We start from the raw sequence: 6985 nt of genomic DNA on the forward strand, positions 1-6985 counted from the left end.
CCACCGTGCTGGGGTCATCCTGTGTCAAGCAGGCAGTCTGTGCCTGGTGTTACCGTTGTGTGGAGACCAAGTCTGTCCAGGTGCCCCTGGCTTTGCTGCCTTCCCTTCCTGTGTAGGCATCTCTCGGGTGCTCCCTTTGTGCATGGAAAGCTGACATGTTTCAGGACCGAATTAACCACTTGCCTTGCTAAATTCTCCTTTTTCTTCATTTCAGTCTTTATTTCCAAAGAGGTACTTTTCTGGTGTGTCCAAAGACTGCTGATAGGAACAGCAGAGGCGAAGCTGCAGCCCTCAAGCCTTGTGTTTGGGGTTGTTACGTGTAGGAAGTCATGCATAGACAGCTTGGGCTTTAATAGAAGAAAGACGTAATCAGACAATCCTTACAGCAGGGACATAGAATGTTTCAGGAGCACGTGCTATAAAATCTAGGAGAAGGGGAGAGAGCTTCATTGCTTCCCGTGTTTAATATCTATTAGTCAGGCTCATCTACTGAGATAAAGCTACAGAGAGTAAGGGAAGGAAAAAAAACATTAAACTAAAATGGATTTTTCCTTTCTTTCCCTTCTCTTCTGTTTGAGCCAAAGTTCAAGGAAAACAGCAAAACCTTCCAGCCCTGCAATAATTAAACACATCTTCAGAGCTGAGCTATTAGTGAAGCATTTCAGTGTCTCTTAACACACTTCAATTAACAGTCTTATCAAAATCAGTGGAAAAAAATCTGCAACTGTGAATATCAGGGTAGAGTTAGTATCAGCAATTTTGTGCCAAAAGAAATGGATAAAAATAAATAATACAACACCACTTTTCAAGACTATTTCATTTGAAGATTTAAGTGTTAATCTCTATTTATGCCTATTTATGTAATTTAAATGTGTTTTTAATTAAGCTATTATCTAAAAGTCGGCATAAATATTCTGCATAAAGCAATCTAATTAAAATAACTTGGTAAGGAGGGCACCATGGAAATCATGTTGGGAAACTTTATTTTCATTAAGTAGGGATTAAATTAGCTGTAATTAGCTGAGAACCACTTCTGCCCATTTTATTCAACAAATATTTATTGATTATATTGTATATGCACTACAATTGTGCTAATGAGTACAAAGTTAAATCATTATGGCTTTCAGGGAATCCAAATTGTTTAATCTGGGATTGTAAATCTCGTGGTTTTGTTCACAGTTGAGGGCTCTCCATTTGCAAAGCAGACCTCGAACACCAGCTTTGACGTGTGCACAGCTCTGCAGGTCACAGGTGCTTTGCAAGGGCGTTAGATGGATGCGTGTGGTGTGTGGCTTTGCTTCCTTTGTATCTTTTATATGTGCACAGGTGGGAAAATGCAAAGGCACAGAATGTTGTTATGTAAAAAGTAAAACTCATGGGCTAGAGAAATGTCTCAGCCGGTATGTCCACTGGCTGCTCTTGCAAAGGTTCCAGGTTCAGTTCCACCCCATTCAAGGAAAGCATTGGGACTCATAAAATAGGGGACAAAAGGGGACGGCCCTCTTCTCCATGCTTCCCAGAGGGGACTTGCTGATCTGCATTTTGAGAATGAAAATCTCATTTCCCCTGGTGCTGACCTCCCAGTACTAAAGGGCTACTATTAACTCTCCAGATTGTCTTGCTCATATATATTCCTATTTTGAGGAGGCTAATCAATTCTCACATGTGTTTAATGTTAGGAAAGTTGTCAATGCACTTTTACTGTCCTGACTGATCGGAGCCTCTCAGGCCCTGAGCATTCCCCCACACACAGGAGCACACAAAGCCTTGCTTAGGAGATAAGCTATGTCATCATAACCAATTGCTCCAGGTTTGGAAAACAGCTACTTCACAGTTGTGTGGACCCCACATGGACATAAAAATCAAGAGTAAAATATTCCCTTAGAAGGATTCAACTTTGTTCAAAAGCACAGAATCTTCATGAATGCACAGAAATTGCTTTAATTTTGATAGATTGCAGGTTTGGTGAAAGAAAATTCAATGCTGGACTCCTGTGTCATTAGCTTGTCCCATCCACTGAGTGGGGAGGTAGGGACCATGGACTCGCCTTTCCAGGCTTTTCTTTGGAAAGGCAAACAGAGGATCTTCCAAAATGCCAAACGAAAGAACATATTTTTATTTATGTAACCATTTTGAGTCTTACCCATCATACTTAGCATCTTAGGGAAGGTGGTCCAGAGAAGCAGAAGTTAACAGTGTGTGTATGTGTGTACTGTATGAGCATGTGCATATGTGTGTATTGTGTGTGTGCATGTGTGGATAAGTGTGTATGTGTGTGTATATTGTATGTACATGTGCATATGTGTGTATTGTGTGTGTACATGTGGGGACAAGTGTGTATGTGTGTGCATATGTGCATGTATGTATATTGTGTGTGTACATGTGGGGACAAGTGTGTATGTGTGTGCGTGTGCCCAAATGCCTTGTTACACAAATAGCTGCTTCAACAGACAATTTCGAAGACACTGAGTTACTGTCAGATACGGTGGTGTTGCATGTATGATGAGCAGGTGATACTACTCAGTATTAGTGCATAAAAACAACACAGGGCTTAGCGGGTTCTCCGGAGAACTCGTGAGCAGCAGGGGTTGGTTGATAAAACCCATGTGGGGCTGTCACACGTAAGAGTTGAATGCCGTTTTAGGAATTGAGCTAAATAGTAACTGAAGGAGAGACTGACAGTCTGGTGGCATTTGAGGAGAATGAAAGCCACCTCACGGTGAGAGGACAAATTCCACATGAAATCCAGGACTTTAGAGAGAAATATCACAGCCTGAACCAGATCAGGAAGAGTCATTTGAAAATACGCTCCAGAGAAGGTCTATGGCCTCAGCCTTCCCTACCTTTCTCTGAACTTTCCCACAAGTTATCTCCCGTCTGCCACTTCCTGATTACCTTCTGCTGTTCTGTCTGTTATCCTTCCCTTGACAACACACACAAACAACACACATACGCTCATATATGTGCATTGATACACACATAATCCTATACACATGAACAAAATCACAAACATACCTGTCTGTGTATACACAGGTACAAGCACACAAATGTGTATATATGTGCACACACTTATGTGCTAATGCATGTGTAAGTGCACAAGGAAAAACATATATAACCATATGCATATATACACATGTACACATATGCGTATGTATACATATGCACATATGCATGCACAGGCAACACACATGCACACATTTGCAAACATAACCATGCTCATATGCACACAATGCATACACACAAACCTCCTTAAAACATAATTTCTTAACATCCCTGTGTTTGCAAACATTTCTAAATGCACATTTTTTCCTATACAAGTTTCCTATTTTCTCAGCCCCTCTTGCTAAGATTAGCAGTTACAAGACTAGATCCATCAGCGAGGAAACCTGTAGCATCATGCATCCTGCCACAGTCAGTGACTGCGCTGAGGGGAGATGAGAAAAGGACCCTGGTGCTGCAGCATAGAAAGTCAATATGCGAGGTCAGTCACACCATCAGACTGCGAGCTGATAGTTGAGATCTAAAGCTTTTGCATGGTTTTCAACGTCCGCCCTCCCGCTGGAGGACCTTTCCAGTGGAGGATTGAGGAATCAGGTAAGCAAGCCTAAAAGCAGTGGCAGGACTCGTAATAGGAAGCAGACTCAGGAGATGGAATCTGAGTACTTCTCAATCCTACGAAGCTGGGGAAGGTCCATTGTCCTTAGCTGCCACAGACCCATCTGTCACTCCTTCCTTCCTCTTCCTAAAAACTTGAGAAAACACTTGGTAGCCTGGAAAAAGAATCTTCCCTATTCTGGGGACCAAGTGTCACCTTTCTTCATTAGCTAGTGCCTTCAGAAAAGGAAGAAAGCAGCAGCCACCAGAGTCCTAATGAGTGAGTTAATTATGAGAACACACATGAGTCTGCGGGAAAGGAAAACAGTATCGCGAAATAAAACGCAGACGAGCACATTATGAAAAATGATTGTGAAGAGTCGTTGTAACGAAGATGTAATGAGGATGGACTCTGGTAATCACTTCGAATTTTCAGGTGCTTACATTCCATAATAGAATGAAAAGTAAGACAAAGAGGTGAGGGGAGACGGAGGGAGCAGGCGTGAAAGAGCCATACTGCCTTTCCTAACACCGAGGTGGAGAAGGAAGTGGAGCGATGGCCGGAGAATATTCCCAGTGCTGCGAGCTATCCTGGGCTGTGGAGTAAAGTGGGCACGAATTCCCGTTTCACACAGCCACTTGGGCACTCAGACCCTCAGGCTCACATCAGGATGTGGTCCTGCCTCTCCCTCGGTGTCATCAGCGATCGTGGAAAGGCCAGCTCGAGCACTGGCTAGAAAAGGTCACAAGGCTCACCTTTTTCCCTATGGGACATGTGCACAGAATTCCCAGTGCTGCACTTCCCTCACGTGGCCTGCACACCTCTCCCTTAAATCTCCATGAGTCTCTTACCTGGTGTTACAGGAACATGCGAACACTGTGCATCTAGCCTTTGGCAAAGAACACTGCAAGGCTAATGGAAACAGCCAACTATCGCAGGGAATCCCGCTGTCCTCATCCAGATGCCTTGAGAGTCATGTGTCGTGAGTTTTGCAGTTAGAGTCCACAGCTCCGGTGACACTCTTTGCCTTACAGTTTCCTGGAAACCAAGGCACTCCCTCAGCCAGTGAAGCATCCAGACCACCTGGCCCTCCTGAGTTCCAGAGAAGCCGGGGAAGCACGCAGGCATTTGATAGAACTGTTAGTCTTGGACATTAACTTTTCATCCCCTCTCCAACTTGAGCCCACCAGTATATCATGGCAGGCATCACTGCGTTCTGTTTTGATAAGTTCATGAAAGTCTGACTGCATGGAAAAAACACGTCTCAACATCAAGTCTTGCTTAGGGCCTCTTCAGTCTAGCCTGGTTTCCATTCCCCACTGACCGTATCAGGAGACCCTGTGTCAGGAGATCCAGGTTCTGTCAGTAAGTTCTGGCATTTACAAGTTGTGAGGCTTTCTTCAAAACTTACAGATAATAAATTAATATATAATATTTCTTAACTCGGGGTCCTCCATTGTTCTCCATTTAAAATATCAGGGTATTTGCACTTCATAACGCATCATCTGCTCTTCCTTAGTCACATTTTCCTTGCGGTTTCACATCCTAGAACTTGGGAAGGCATCTACAGGCCGCCACTGCAGAGGAGAAAGCCAACCATCCTGAAAAGCAACTGCTCATGACTTATGTCTCTGTGTTGTCTCTCCTGTCTCCTCATTTCATAGTTGGTATTGAGAGTTGATATCCAAACTGGCTTGCAAGTAACTTAATGAATGTGGACGGCCCCATCTCCTGAACTTTCCCCCACACAGCAAGGCAGGTATAAATGGAGAGCTTTGAGAATTCTCTATTACATGTTCTCAAGCCAGTGCTTTCCATAATTGGGTCCTCGTGCCTCGTGCTACAGAACACTTTAACAGGGACTGCTAGCTGTGAATTCAGTCCTTGTCCTTGCACAAGCCCCCGCCCCCATTGCCCTGCCTGGTAATCTTCTGATATTTCACTATAAGGAGGGTTGTACTGACTATATGAAAGTATCTTGTTTCGTAAACATTCTTCAGCATTGCTGTTTGGAGTCTTGCTAAGGCTGAGATGATTTTGCTTTTAATTATTCATCTTCACCCATCTTAACATTTCTTTTGAAACAATAAAATAGCTTTAGAGAAAGTAAACTAATATTTTTTTTCTCAAAAATTAAGTTTAGCTCCTACATATTCTAGGGCAGTCATATTTTTCTTAGTTAAATCGAGGTTTTAACAACCATCTGGCATCTCTGGTGAATTTTAGATTGTGTTTTCTTTAAATGTTTCTGAAATATTTTACCCTCAATAAACTTAAAACCACCTCCTCTTTGCAGTCACACACACACACACACACACACACACACACACAGAGAGAGAGAGAGAGAGAGAGAGAGAGAGAGAGAGAGAGAGAGAGAGAGAGAGAGAGAAACTTTCTGCCAAGTTAAAATCTAGTTAGGATCTAAAAAGCCTTTTTACCATGAACCTGCCTTGCAGCATCCTCCTTTCTTTGCTGTGTACAACAAATGGGTAGAGTTATTATTTTGTGAGTATTTCCTTCATTTGAAGACTTTTGAAATAAATTAATACATGTTCTTTCAAGGCCACACTTGAGTCAAATTTGGCCTGTGACTTCTGCTACACCTGTTCCTCTGGATGCCAGATCGTTACATGATCTCCCACCCTTAGTTCAGTCTGGACTAAATCATCTTCTCCTGTAATATTGTGGACTTGGCGAGTCTTCGGATGTGTATCCCTTTAGGATGAGGCCCACTGTGAAGCGGAACCAGGCTTCATGTGCCCTGGCTTTAATGACATAGAGGTTGAGTTCCTGTTTGCTTGCTGGGGTTGGCGGTGATCTGTTCTGCATCCACGCTGAAACTGGGTCTGTCACCACACAGTCATGTCCACTGACACAGGAGACACAGCCGTTGGTGCCTGGGAAGACACACTGAAACCTAGCTCTCAGCTTTTAATAATGAAAGCCAGGGGTCTTGCAAGCTAGACACTTGCTGCCCTGCTGAGATCATGTGACCTTCCCTATGTACAAGGAGTGAGGAGCACAGGGAATGCTTGGTGGATTGTGTCTCCGCCAAACCAACCATACTCAGTATGATGATCAGCAACTTGCCCTTCACAGATACAGTGTGCATTCATCAAAGTGTGCTCGGTACCCAGCTACTCTCTCAGCAGTCCACCGCCACTTCATTATGCCACTACTGTTTACAGCTTTGCTATGTATTCAGTTGGTATGTGTGACTGCCTCTGCCCTCAGAAAACTGATTAATAGAACTGTTATTGTAGCTGCTCCTGTTTTAACTCTTAGATTAATTAAGAGAGAGAGAGAGAGAGAGAGAGAGAGAGAGAGAGAGAGAGAGAGGAGTGTTTACACATATACATCCACACCCATGTTTACCACAGACACATGTTT

General features: G+C 43.3%; 1 protein-coding gene across 1 annotated transcript in view; it reads left to right on the forward strand.

Annotated features, from left to right (window-relative positions):
- The window catches only part of NEGR1 (neuronal growth regulator 1), a 727046-nt gene that overhangs the window by 123942 nt on the left and 596119 nt on the right, over positions 1–6985 (forward strand). The gene's annotated exons all lie outside the window — the stretch shown is intronic.

The sequence above is a fragment of the Acomys minous genome (assembly GCF_964271855.1).
Source record: "Acomys minous genome assembly, chromosome: 14".
NCBI classification, from domain to species: Eukaryota; Metazoa; Chordata; class Mammalia; order Rodentia; family Muridae; genus Acomys; species Acomys minous.